Source organism: Apis mellifera, linkage group LG6 (genome assembly GCF_003254395.2).
Source record: "Apis mellifera strain DH4 linkage group LG6, Amel_HAv3.1, whole genome shotgun sequence".
Lineage (NCBI taxonomy): Eukaryota > Metazoa > Arthropoda > Insecta > Hymenoptera > Apidae > Apis > Apis mellifera.
This window is the reverse complement of record NC_037643.1, coordinates 16,370,909-16,383,160: the sequence shown is the minus strand read 5'-3', so window position 1 is coordinate 16,383,160 and position 12,252 is coordinate 16,370,909. Positions and strand designations below refer to the sequence as shown.

The window sequence follows — 12,252 nt, the reverse complement described above, 5'->3', positions numbered from 1 at the left end:
ATTAGACGAGAAATTGCGAATTCGATAAATCCGATGTTGAGAGGTTAGGTTAGGTTAACTTAGATTAGAATAAAGATTGTAATTGTGCAAAGTTATTGATACAAAATACGCGTGGTTGATATAGTTTTGTTATTCGAGATGTTGTTAAGAAATATTTGTGGGTCGATGATGTTTTGTTTTCGATACGTTCGAAAATATCGTTCGAAGATATCGATGATATCGATATGGTAGTAAGCTTACGTTATTTTTCGTGCAATTAAGGATAAGGTTTCTATGTTTTTTTAATAATAATTACTTTATATATATATATGTAATTTTCTATTTAAGAAATGTATCTATAATTTATTATCGATATATAAATATAAATTGTACACAACATATCGATAATCATATCGATAATCAATCATAATTCTAGGTTACGTCTATTTTAATCTAACTCTATATATTAGTAATATAATCTAACTCTTTATATTAGTAATCTATTAATAATCGAAAATCACTATTTTGAGTATATTTTAATCTAACTTAACTTTATATACTCATCTTTATTAACAATATATCGATATCGATAGTCATTATGTTAGTAACACATCGATTAAAAATCTACTTTATATTCTAACCTAACTTAATTCTATGTACTCATCTTTAACGATATGTCGATAATATCAATAACATATCGATAGACACAATTCTAAATTATATCTATTAGGAAAATCGAAAAATTAAAAATGCATTTATCAATCTCATTAAATTTAACTTGAAAGTAAGATTGACAACACGATGAATGCAAAGAGATGTAATCGAATAATTTCGATAAATAATTTTTCGAGCAAAAAAGATCGCTCTTCCTTTCGTCAATGGAAGAAAGGATAAGAAGCGAATATAGAAATGCGATGCATGAATTTTCACCAGAATCGTGCCCAGAGGCGAATGGCATACGTGATCTTGATACAGAGAGGGGTCGCGCGAAAAAATTAGCCTTGTTGAAAGACGGCCCTTTGCGCCTTCGCCTTTTCCCGCCCTTTCTCTACCTTTTTCCTTTAAAACTGACCCGGCTTCGCTCCAATATATATCGAGTTGACGTGCTTTCGCGCGAAATCTCACCTTCCTCCTCGTTAACCGACCTTCTCGCGTCGTTTGTTCCGTAAAAACGTGGAATACACCGCGTTTCACCGCGTTGAAGAGAATTGAAAAACGCCTGTTTCCTTTGTTTCTATATATTTATGACTCGAAATATTTCATTTTAGATCTCGCGATACGTAGGAAAGATTTAATCTTCTATCGAAAATTAATCCGAGAGATTTGAAGAAAAATATCCGATTAGGAAATTTTGGTATGCTTTTTCCATTCCAAAAATTTTTTTAATCATATTAATATAAAATTAAATTTTCTTGAACAGAGAGCTTGACTCACGTAGTGTTAACAAGTTAACAAGTTGATTCACTCTCATTTTCTTTTTCTCTCTAATACAATATTGATTTTTATCCAGGGATTTACTCATTCTTCGTTAAAATAGAAATTATTTTTATTTCGGTATATTAAATTTTTCACTATTTACTTCGTTCGTTCTATATAAAACTCTATTTTAAACTCTTTGAATTTACATTGTTTCCGTGCAAACACATATATCATTTAAATTCTTCGATGTTTACTTCACTTGTCACGTACAATAATAAACGCTCTTATAATCTCATCCACTCCTGATATTTATTCGGTCCGTCACTTTTATATATATATATGTATATATATACTCATATACACGTATAACAATAAACGCTCTTATAATCTCGTCGCTCCTGATATTTATTCGGTCCGTCACTTTTATATATATATATTGGCACGCGAGGAAGGGAAAAAGATCGGGTCTTTAATCTCTTTTCAACGGAAGAAACCGTTCAATACCGTGGTCCGTTAGCTAGTTCCGCTACGTATACTGCGCTGTGGTGCAATTACCGCGCTGTGATTTAGAGCCCACCCGTTATAGAGCTGCGAGCTTTGATTTACGGCGCGCCGCGTGAAATTAATTTGAATTCGGTAATGTACGAATAATTCGCGGCTCCTATATATACGTTCTCTCAAACTTTCTCCCCTTTCCTGTTTAACGTCCAACTCTTATCGCTTTAATCAACCAATCTTTTTATATATATATATATATATATATATATATATATATATTTCATTCGTTTTCAATCATTCCTTTCGTTTATATAAACGAAATTCTTTTAGAAAAACTTTGAAAATTTTTTATATGTAGATTTATACGTAGATTTATACGGTGTGTTTCAATCGAAAAGATTTATCAAAAAGAAATTTGAAATTCGAAGAATATGAATTTTTCGAAAATTTAGAAAAGATTCGAAGCTTTCTCAGAATTTCTTATTTCCATCTCTATTTTTATCATTAGGTTTATCCACATTCAAAATATTAAATTTACGTCTTCTTTGTAAAGCAAAGAAGGTATTCAAGTCTCTTTCAAAGAAAGAATCTCGAAAATTTCCAGATTTCTTTCATCCCTATTTTTATCGTATCATTCACCCTTAAAATCATAATTTTTTTTTCCAATTTCAGAATTCGAAAAAATTTCTTCAGAAACTTTTTTTTTTATTAAAAAAATGTTATTCATTCTTTTTTTAAAAATATTTCCAAGCTTTTCGAAACTTTCAATCAAAGAGATTCCAACATCCTCGCGCAACAAATATTTCGAAAACGAAATCCCCACGAACTCGTCTCCTGTCACTTTGACAATCCTCGAAGAAGAAAATTCCCCATCCCACAGAGAGAGATCCGTCCAATCGTTCGAAATACGATAATTCTCTCGCCTTTAAAGGGGAGAGATATCCGTCCATCCGCCGGTATCGGTCATCGTTTTCAATCGCAATACCGAAATTAATTTCAATCTATTCGGATGGAGGCACGGTAAGACGCTGGCCACGCTCGAACGATCACGAATGCCGGTAAGATTGAGCCGATGAAGAAAAGGAGAGGGAGAAAGAGAGAGAGAGAGAAAGAGAGAGAGAGAGGGAGAGAGAGTGGAGGTTCTTAGATCTCGACCATGCTTCCTCTGTGTATAAAGCATATATTCTATGGATAGACGGGTAGGGATGGTGGGAGGTGGTCGGTCGAGTTGGTAACGAGATTTCCTCCGTGTCCGGAGGAATGGTTTAAGCTCGGATCACGTTCAAACGTTTAGCCTTCTTTCTTCTTATACACTCGCACGTAAACGCTTTCCAAAGATTCGTTCGCCTCTTCTTCCTTTCTGTTTCTCTTCCGATATCGGTAGTAGTTCGTCTTCCCTTCATTTCGATCTATTTCTTACGGTTCTTTTGGTATTTTATTTTTTCAACGTTGCTTCGCTAATTTGTATCTTAGATGCACATCTACAATAATCTTTTTTTATTTCTAGTCCTCGAACTTTCTAATTTTGATCGATTCGTTTCTTCATCTATTCACTTTATTCATCCATCTTCAAGGTTTTGTTCATTTCTTCCGTTTTTTTTTCAATTTTTTTACATTTCTTTGTATCTTTATTTTATTCCTTTTTTCCTTGTCTTTTTTTTTTAAGATTTCTTTTACTTTTCATTCATATTCTTCAATATTATATTACTTTGCATTCATTGCCTATTTTTTTTTATTCCTCCACATAGTCCAAATATTTAGTCTGTTTTCAAGATGATTCTTTCATTACTTGTCTTTTTTTCAATATCACTTACCATTTTCAATTTATTTTCCTTCTCCTATGTTTCTTAACCTCACTTTTAATCGATTCCTTTTCCCTCCTTTTTATTCATTATTTTTATACTTTTTGCCTCTTTTCTTTATTCCAATTATTTAACCTGTTTCAAGATAATTTCTTCCATCTTTCATTATTTCTTTTTCAATATTATACCACTTTGCCTCCTTCTACTCTATTAAGCGTTCTTCTCTTTTTTCTTTCTTTTTTTATTTTCATTTCTTATAGTCCGGTTACGTACCTCTTTGCGTTTCTATCTCCTTTCTCACACTCACTCACTCTCACTCTCTCTCACTCGTCCCTCTACTTTGTCCATTTACTCATCTTTCACCCTTCTTTCGGATAGAGCAGATAAAACGGATAGATCGCGCATGCGCCGAAAGAAGCAAAACGGTTCCGTGGCCCGCCGCGCGTATGATTTATTCCGGCGCGAACCACCCACCAGAAATATCTGATACCCCTAATGAATTTCTGGGCTGGTGTGCGTACGTGTGTAAGGATGGTAGGGGTTTGAAAGAAATATGGGGTGAACCGACGACACCAAGTACAACGCGCGTCCTGACCGAAATATCCACAAGCCGAATGTTAATCGAACGATACTCGTCGCTAAATATTTTTTCATGCTAATATAATCGGGATCTTAGGAGTTGTATCATTTGAGATACAATATCTTGAAATAAGTTTCGTTAAACTTTTTTTCTCTTCATTGCATGGATATCGAGCGAAATTGGCATAAGTAATGGATCTTTGATTTTTTTAAATAATTTTATTAGAGTTTTATTATTAATTTTTTATAATATTAAATGATATAATGGTATTGATGTTTTTCAAAATAATTTTGTCAGTTTGTAGCATATATGATAAATTTTATTAATAAATTTTGAACATGTATCATATTGTTTAAATATTACATCATTTTCTTAATGTTTGTTACATATGTGATTATATTTTTTTTCATTGTATGTATATTAAATGCATCTAATATAAATAAATTTTGAACATATTTATATGTATGAAAATAATATTGAAAATAATATTTTCAAATAATTTTTCAATGTTTGTAGCATTTATGATACAATTTTTTCTTTTTTATTGTGTACATATTAATTGAAGTTAATATAAACAGATCTTTGATATGAAAATTATTAAAAATCTTTAAAATAATTTTCAAAGCTTGATGATAGATAGATATTGCAATTTTTTATCTTTCATTGTGTGCATATTAAGTAATTGATATAAATAGATCAGACATGTTTAACATTACATTATTCAAAATAAATTATTTTCAAAATTGTTATCATACATTTTCTTTTCATTGTGTATTAAATGTAACTATATACATATATATATATATATATATATACATATATATACATATATAACTACATACATTTTGACTACATACATTAAACATTATTTAAAATAATATCACAATTTGATATACATGATATACTTCCTTTTTTCACCAAATGACAAAGATAATTGTACAAAATCATTAGATTAAGTAAAACAGATTCTACATTCTTTTTTTACAGATGTAAATTTTATTGTTGTCATTTTTAAAACTGAAAAATGAAACGAATTCTTATTTTTCTAAATATGTTTTATAAATATAGAAAATATATAGAAAATAATAATTGGCATTGACAATTCCTTTCTTCTTGTATCTAAGTATCAAGTATAATAAATAATGAAAATTTTGAAGAAAATAAATCTATAATCTAGTAAAAAAAAACTTAAGATAAAAACAAGATGAAAAATGAGAAAAGAAAAAAAAAAGATTAAAGTGACTGAAACCGCGATTCAAAGATTCAGCCGGCTATGAGATGAATGGCACGTGGCCCGCATGAGATCGAGAACGAAGAATATTCAGCGCGGAATTCGCGAGAAATTAGGCGTGAAATACGCCATGCGCTTCGAATATTTCTGCCACCGACAGATTTCGACTTTCCTGTCAGACACGGCCTTAGACGATCCATCGATCCCCTTTTGTATTCGCCGTGAATTCGTCGCGGATCTCTTCTGCATCGTAATTCCTTCTCACACATCTCTTTAATCTTGGACAGATAGAGAAATGCAACTCATACCCTATTTACAATATCACAGATTTAATTTTTTGTTGAATTAGTGAAAGACGTTGTTACAATTTTTTAAAAAATATACATATAAAATAAAATGAGATGGAAAAGTAATCATATGTTAAAGAATTGAATATATTCGATAAAATGATCAAAAAATTATATTGACGAATGAAAATTATTTTTGAAAATTATTTCTTACCAATAGACATTGCGTTAAGAGTGAAAATCAATTGTAAAAAGTATTCGTTAGTTGAATTCGAGACATCGTGAAAAGAAGACTGTATCTCGTGTAATTTTTCCTTTATTCCTTTATATTTTAATATATTTTCATTATTAATTTATAAGCTTATAAAAAAGAATCTGAAAGATAATTAAAACAATTATTAATTGAATAAAAAATTCATGAATAAATAAAGTTGAAATTTTTAAATTTGTACATAACCTCAAAGAATACAAATTCGCTCAATAATCGAAAGAATCGAAACCAAATAACAAAAGGTGAAACTTCAATTTAAAGATCTTGTGAAAGTCTTTAAATAACATGCGAAGGTTAAAGGCAAGTGTCAATCTCAATAAACTCGAGACGGATCTGTTCGAGATATACGCGGTTCGAGATCGTGTCCTTAGTTTCGCCATTACTATATCCCGTGCAACCGCGTGCTTTGTATTCCGTCAGCAGAACCAATCTCCATAACGGAAACGTGTTACTGGACTTCCCAGCCAACATCCAAGATCGCTTCGTGTCCACGTTTACACGCCTTTCTGCTTTTCATGCGAGGAATTTACACGTCAAAGTAAATTTTGTCCTATGAAATGGAAATTATAGTGAAAACAATATATAAAGTAAAAATAAATTAATTTTTCATTAATAAAAATAGAAATTGAAAACAAGTAATAGGTCAAATTTTTAAACATTTGCATCACAATTGATTTTCATAATATATATTTATGTTTCAAAAATATATTGTTTTTCGAATAATCTTTAAAATAAGTTTAAAATTTTTCTCAGATATTCACCTCAAATTTTTTTAATTGATCGACAAATGACAATTGACCTATATTATTCGTCAAATGATAAATAGCATTATTTGAAACGTATAAGAATAGATAAATTTATGTGCAGGAAGCCATGATAGTTGAAAAAGATTTAAATAATCATATATATCGAACGTAGCAATAAATCGCTGCATGTCCATTCGGGCCCAACATCGCTACCCTAACTACTAGCATCTATAGCAATAGGGTGGACCAGTGATATATGTCTTCCCTATAACAGCCAGAATCAAAACATCGTTCTCCCTAGCTACACCGATGTTTGTCCTTCGGCTACCAACTTCTGAGGCGGACAGTTGGTATCGATGAAATCGCTGTATTAATTAACAGTAAATTGTCAGTTATAAGAGAAATCGAATCTAGTAATTTTGATTATGGTTATGTTCGGTAATTTTAAGATTACACTAGAATTTATTTCAAGTTTTCACTAAATATTTTTTATATATATATGAAAATTATTACCAAAATCATATATTCAATAAATCTTTAATTGATAATAAAAAAAAAAACTTTACGATTCTCATCAAAATTATCTTACGTATCATTCTATTAATTTCTAAAAGATCAAATCGTCCATTCTCGTGAATACCGATATTTTGATCAAACAAACCTAAATTCTCGTCTTATCTTTTATTCTCCTCTTTCTGATAACGCTGAAAATATAATGCCCCAACGTTACGTCGCATAGGCAGCGTACATTGCAGCAGATACTTGAGAAAGTATTAAACCACGGTGTACTATCCTCGATGCACTTACGAGGCCACCACTATTACCGTAGCTCGACGTGCTGTATCTGGCTAGGAACGAAGTCCTGGCACGGAAGAGATTACGGAACACCGGTGGACGCTGCCCACTTGACCGGGTATTACAGATGTAATATCGTAAACAACGCCCCTCTGAACCGTGGCCACGTTTATATCTGCACAAGTCACGGCAGATCTCCCCTGCTGGCCAAACCAGGAACCACCTTGCCTCCTATCCCTTCTCTATCTCCGCGTACAACCCTTTGCAAACCGCTGCTGCCCGCTGTTTACCGTTGAATATTCATTCTTTGCTCTGATACAGCCGTGAACACCAAATGTCTACACATTAACCAGTATGTGTAGCTAGGCTGACCGCTTAGCCGACACCCTTTTGTCGCTTTTATTCGAAAGGACGTGGTTCGCGCATACAATTTGCTTGTTTCATACTTAGATCGGGATGTAAAGAGATTAATGTTCAAAAGGTTGTCGAGATCATACGTATATGAGAGAGAAGCTCTTTTTCTTATTAATTCATTTTTGAAAAAAAAACAAAAATAGAATTAATTTTTTCGATAATAAATAAAATTTTAAACAAAAATTTTTTATTAAAAAAATAATTACAGAATGTATCACATGTAATAAGAAATTCTTAACGATGAATATCGAAACATTTTTTTTATCGAAAAAATATAATGAATATATAATATTAATATTTTGATAATGAATAATAAATAATAGTTTAATTCTCTAATAGAAATAATCTAATAGAAATAGATCCATTTCTTAAAAGGTTAAAAGCAAATATATTATTGGTTCGAAAAAATTACGTTTGACCAATCATCGCATGAGCACGCACACATAAGAGGCGATTGTTTTCGTAAACTCGCTATTCGTCAATGCAACGTTTAAGCACAGAACGATTCGAACTTTCTCTTCGATCGAAGTCTTGAAACGGTTATCATCGAAATGGACAATAACGAAGGGAAAAGTCTGGGATACCGTTTATGCAGGACCCTTTCCAAGTCTTTTCTATTCTGTCTGCCATAAATACGGAAACACACGATTGTACTATCGGCGGGAACGATAAAAATAGACCTCCCGTATAGGTTAAGTTTGGCCCGCTTACTATCGGGCCGCAAGTTACGATTAAAAGAGCGCGGCGCAGATCCGCCCAGGCCGTGTTTCGAATTCTCGGTTTCGAAGAATACGACAGGGGTGACAGAGGGGTCAGAAGGCCAACTCTTCTCAAGAACTAAACGTCGGAAGCTCAATTCTCCGAATCCCAACTCGGAAGACTCGCGGATTTATGCTTATCGTAAACATCATTGCAGACGAATCTCGTGGCAACTCGATCCAATGGATGAGAGATCCGTGTGCTGATAACTCGAAACAAACAACGATACCATGAAGACGTAAATACGAATCAAAGTAAGTATGAGAACGAACGATAATATATACGACTTGACTGCATGCGAGGTTAGGAGATACTTTTAGTATAATAAAAATATAAATAGTTCTATTTAAAGATAAAATTTAAAATTTGATATTTTTTTTATCAAAGGATTATAAATAATTTGCAAAATTATAAAAATTGAAAATTAAATAATATTAGAATATCAACATTGTAACATTCTAATTTTAACGAAAAAAGTTGTAGAGGAAAGAAAAAGAAAGAAATAAATCACTATATATTCAGTAAATTTTAAGGACTTCTTACAAATCATCAATAAGATTCGTATAGGTTAGAATCACAAGATTTAGGTTCAAGATTATTGCAAAATAAAACGATGATCTAAAGATAAAGAAGCAATTAAAATCAATCAAGAGATAAAATCCTATTTTTCAGTTTTTAAATAAAATTCTCTTTGATAAGCAATTGAAATTTACCTTAAACTAAACCGAAACGAAATAAAAAGAGAATGAATAGTTCTGTCTCCGTCTCGTTTCATCTAATGTGAATATAAATTATTCATAACTACTATTTTTATATATCAACCTTTGTGTTTATTTTGACTTTTTTAAAAGTATTCCATGAATATATTAATAATAATAATATAATAGTAATAGTGTAAAGTAATATTATCAAACTTTTACCGACTTAAACGAAATCGAAGTGCTTCCTAAACCGAAACGAAATAAAAAGAGAATGAATAATTCTATCTTCGTCTCCTCTTCATCTAATGTGAATATAAATTATTCGTAACTACTATTTTTATATATCAACCTTTGTGTTTATTTTGACTTTTTTAAAAGTATTCCATGAATATATTAATAATAATAATATAATAGTAATAGTGTAAAGTAATATTATCAAACTTTTACCGACTTAAACGAAATCGAAGTGCTTCCCATGATATACGCGAGGAAGTAGCAATAAAGTTAACCACGTGGGAGGGTTTGAAGGGTGAATTGTTTAAAACTACCCTGTCGCGTGTGAGCCCTTGTTGTCGAGAATGAAAAGAGGTTATAGATATGAAGAGTTCTGGGGGATTTGTAGCCATCTCTACGGCATCTGTACTATAGGACCGATTGGAAGGGAGCGATGTATTTCGCGGAACATTGAGCCCCATAGATTTTAAAATACATCCGAAATCGAATCTCTCTCTGTGTAACTATTTGTAGTTTAAAAATTTGAATTTTCCCCTCAATCTGTCGATCCTCTTAAAATGATTAAAAAGATAAACAATTTAAATGATTTAATGTAAAAAAATTTTATAAAACAAATCGTATCACGAAAGATTTAAATTGAAATTAAATTGAAAAAGTTGAAAATAATTTATAGATTAAATATCGTTCAAAAAATATTTAAAACAATTAATTAATTTGATTTTAATCCTTTTGTTATCATACGTCACACATAATATAACGTATATTTTGTTTAAGATAAATGCTTATCTTATTTATTTTCATTAGAGATACTTCTTCTTTATATTATAGATAACGACAAATTATCACTAATCTAACATTGCAACAAGATTAGATAGTAAATTATATTACGTAGGTTAGATCCAATATATCATTTTTGATTATATTAAAATTTTCTTACATACCTGTCGTACATATATAGATGGATTTCTCTGGAACGATCTTCGACTTTTTCCTCAAATGCCTGTAGTTAAAGAACGATTCTTTCGAACAAAATTTAAAGAGCAATGTTTTTGATTCGGTGTGTCAATTAAGATAGGAATTCTTATCTGTCGGTATGTGCGATCAGCACAACGAGAATGCGTAAAAGAAGGGAAGCACATAGAGGGACGGTACATAGAACGCACATAGGGGTTTGCGCGCTGGGAGAAGTTTATGGGGGCTCCAAGTATATTTCCTGATTGAGCGGACTAATCCACGCAAAGGAGGTTTTATCGTCGAGGTATACGTAATCGAAGGGTCTCATATCTACACGAATGTCACGTGGAGAAGTATAAAGTATAATATCAGAATGTCATTCTAACCTTAAAAAATTCTTCTGTTATATATATATATATATTATGTATGTTACATATGTATAATTTATTTTTTTATAATTTTAATATTTTTCTTTTCAGATCTTCTTCCAATTTACATTATAATATTTCAAATTGATAATTAAAACAAGAATAAAAAGAAAAGGAAGAAAATGATTCAAAAATTTTTAAAATTGGTATGTAATTCAATTTTCTTTTTTTAGTTTAAAAGTAGAATAGAATTAATACACATATATATATAGTATTAAATTTTTGTATTATTTACAGGGAAGAGAGATACAATTATCAACGATCCCGATTGTAAACTTTCGTCAAAGGCAACGGGGTTCCACGCTCTCGACTTATGGCCGGTTAAAGTCAATTCGATAGCAGTTAACGAATTGTTGGGGGTGAATAGAAGGGGTTTGCGGTTAACGCGAGGGGTTGACAGGGGAACGCATAATACATTGTTACCCCATCCACCGGATTCAACTTCCCCTTCCACGTGCAGTAATTTTCTCCGCGCGAAACTCGACATCGGAGTGAACTATCTCATAATTAAAATTACCGTACTATACGTACGCATCGAGAGACTTCAACACTCTAATACGCGTTGAATTTATGTTATATTCGAGTCACGGCTGTTATTTGTCGCTTAATTATCATTAATTATCATCGATATTCACTTTTGCTACACCTATCATGATCATTCATCTCTTCATTTAGAAAGATTAATTTTAATTTTTTATTTTTTAATTCCTTTTTTTCTTCAATTTATTTGTTTAAATGATAAAAAATTAGATTAAGTTAAAAATTATTTATGGAATGGTAATAATAAGACAAATACAATACTTTAATTTTTATATATTTTTTTAGACAGTTTTTAATGAATACAATATGCTACAGATTGTTTATTACAAATAAAATTTTAATTAATAAGCATTTATAATATAGTTTAAACATATATGATAATCATAATATAAAAAGCGTATATGAGTCATGTTTTATTTCATGAAAATAAAAATTAAAGAATATTTTTTTGCATGATAATTGTTTAAAACAAATTGTATATACAAAATTTATATTTAAATAATAATAAATTAATAATTAACTTAACCTAAGAATAGCACTACCTTCAAGTTATAATATCTTTTATAATGAGATTTATATTGAAATATCGAGTATCGAGCAATTTCATTTATCCA

At 30.9% G+C, this 12,252-nt stretch overlaps 2 long non-coding RNA genes across 3 annotated transcripts; one reads left to right on the top strand and one right to left on the bottom strand.

Moving 5' to 3' along the window:
- Nucleotides 1–5,120: 5,120 nt before the first annotated feature.
- LOC100577398 lies at nucleotides 5,121–8,109 on the bottom strand. Its single transcript, XR_120596.4, has 5 exons — nucleotides 7,475–8,109; nucleotides 6,829–7,178; nucleotides 6,254–6,617; nucleotides 6,011–6,171; nucleotides 5,121–5,818 (listed from the first exon to the last, which is right to left on the bottom strand). It is a non-coding gene; the product is annotated as an uncharacterized LOC100577398 (long non-coding RNA).
- A 366-nt stretch (nucleotides 8,110–8,475) lies between these two features.
- LOC100577373 lies at nucleotides 8,476–12,158 on the top strand. Of its 2 annotated transcripts, none has more exons than XR_120594.4 (3): nucleotides 8,476–9,035; nucleotides 11,150–11,244; nucleotides 11,336–12,158. It is a non-coding gene; the product is annotated as an uncharacterized LOC100577373 (long non-coding RNA). The 2 variants fall into 2 exon arrangements; XR_001703498.2 differs by lacking the exon at nucleotides 8,476–9,035 and adding an exon at nucleotides 10,674–11,030.
- The last annotated feature ends 94 nt before the right edge of the window (nucleotides 12,159–12,252 follow it).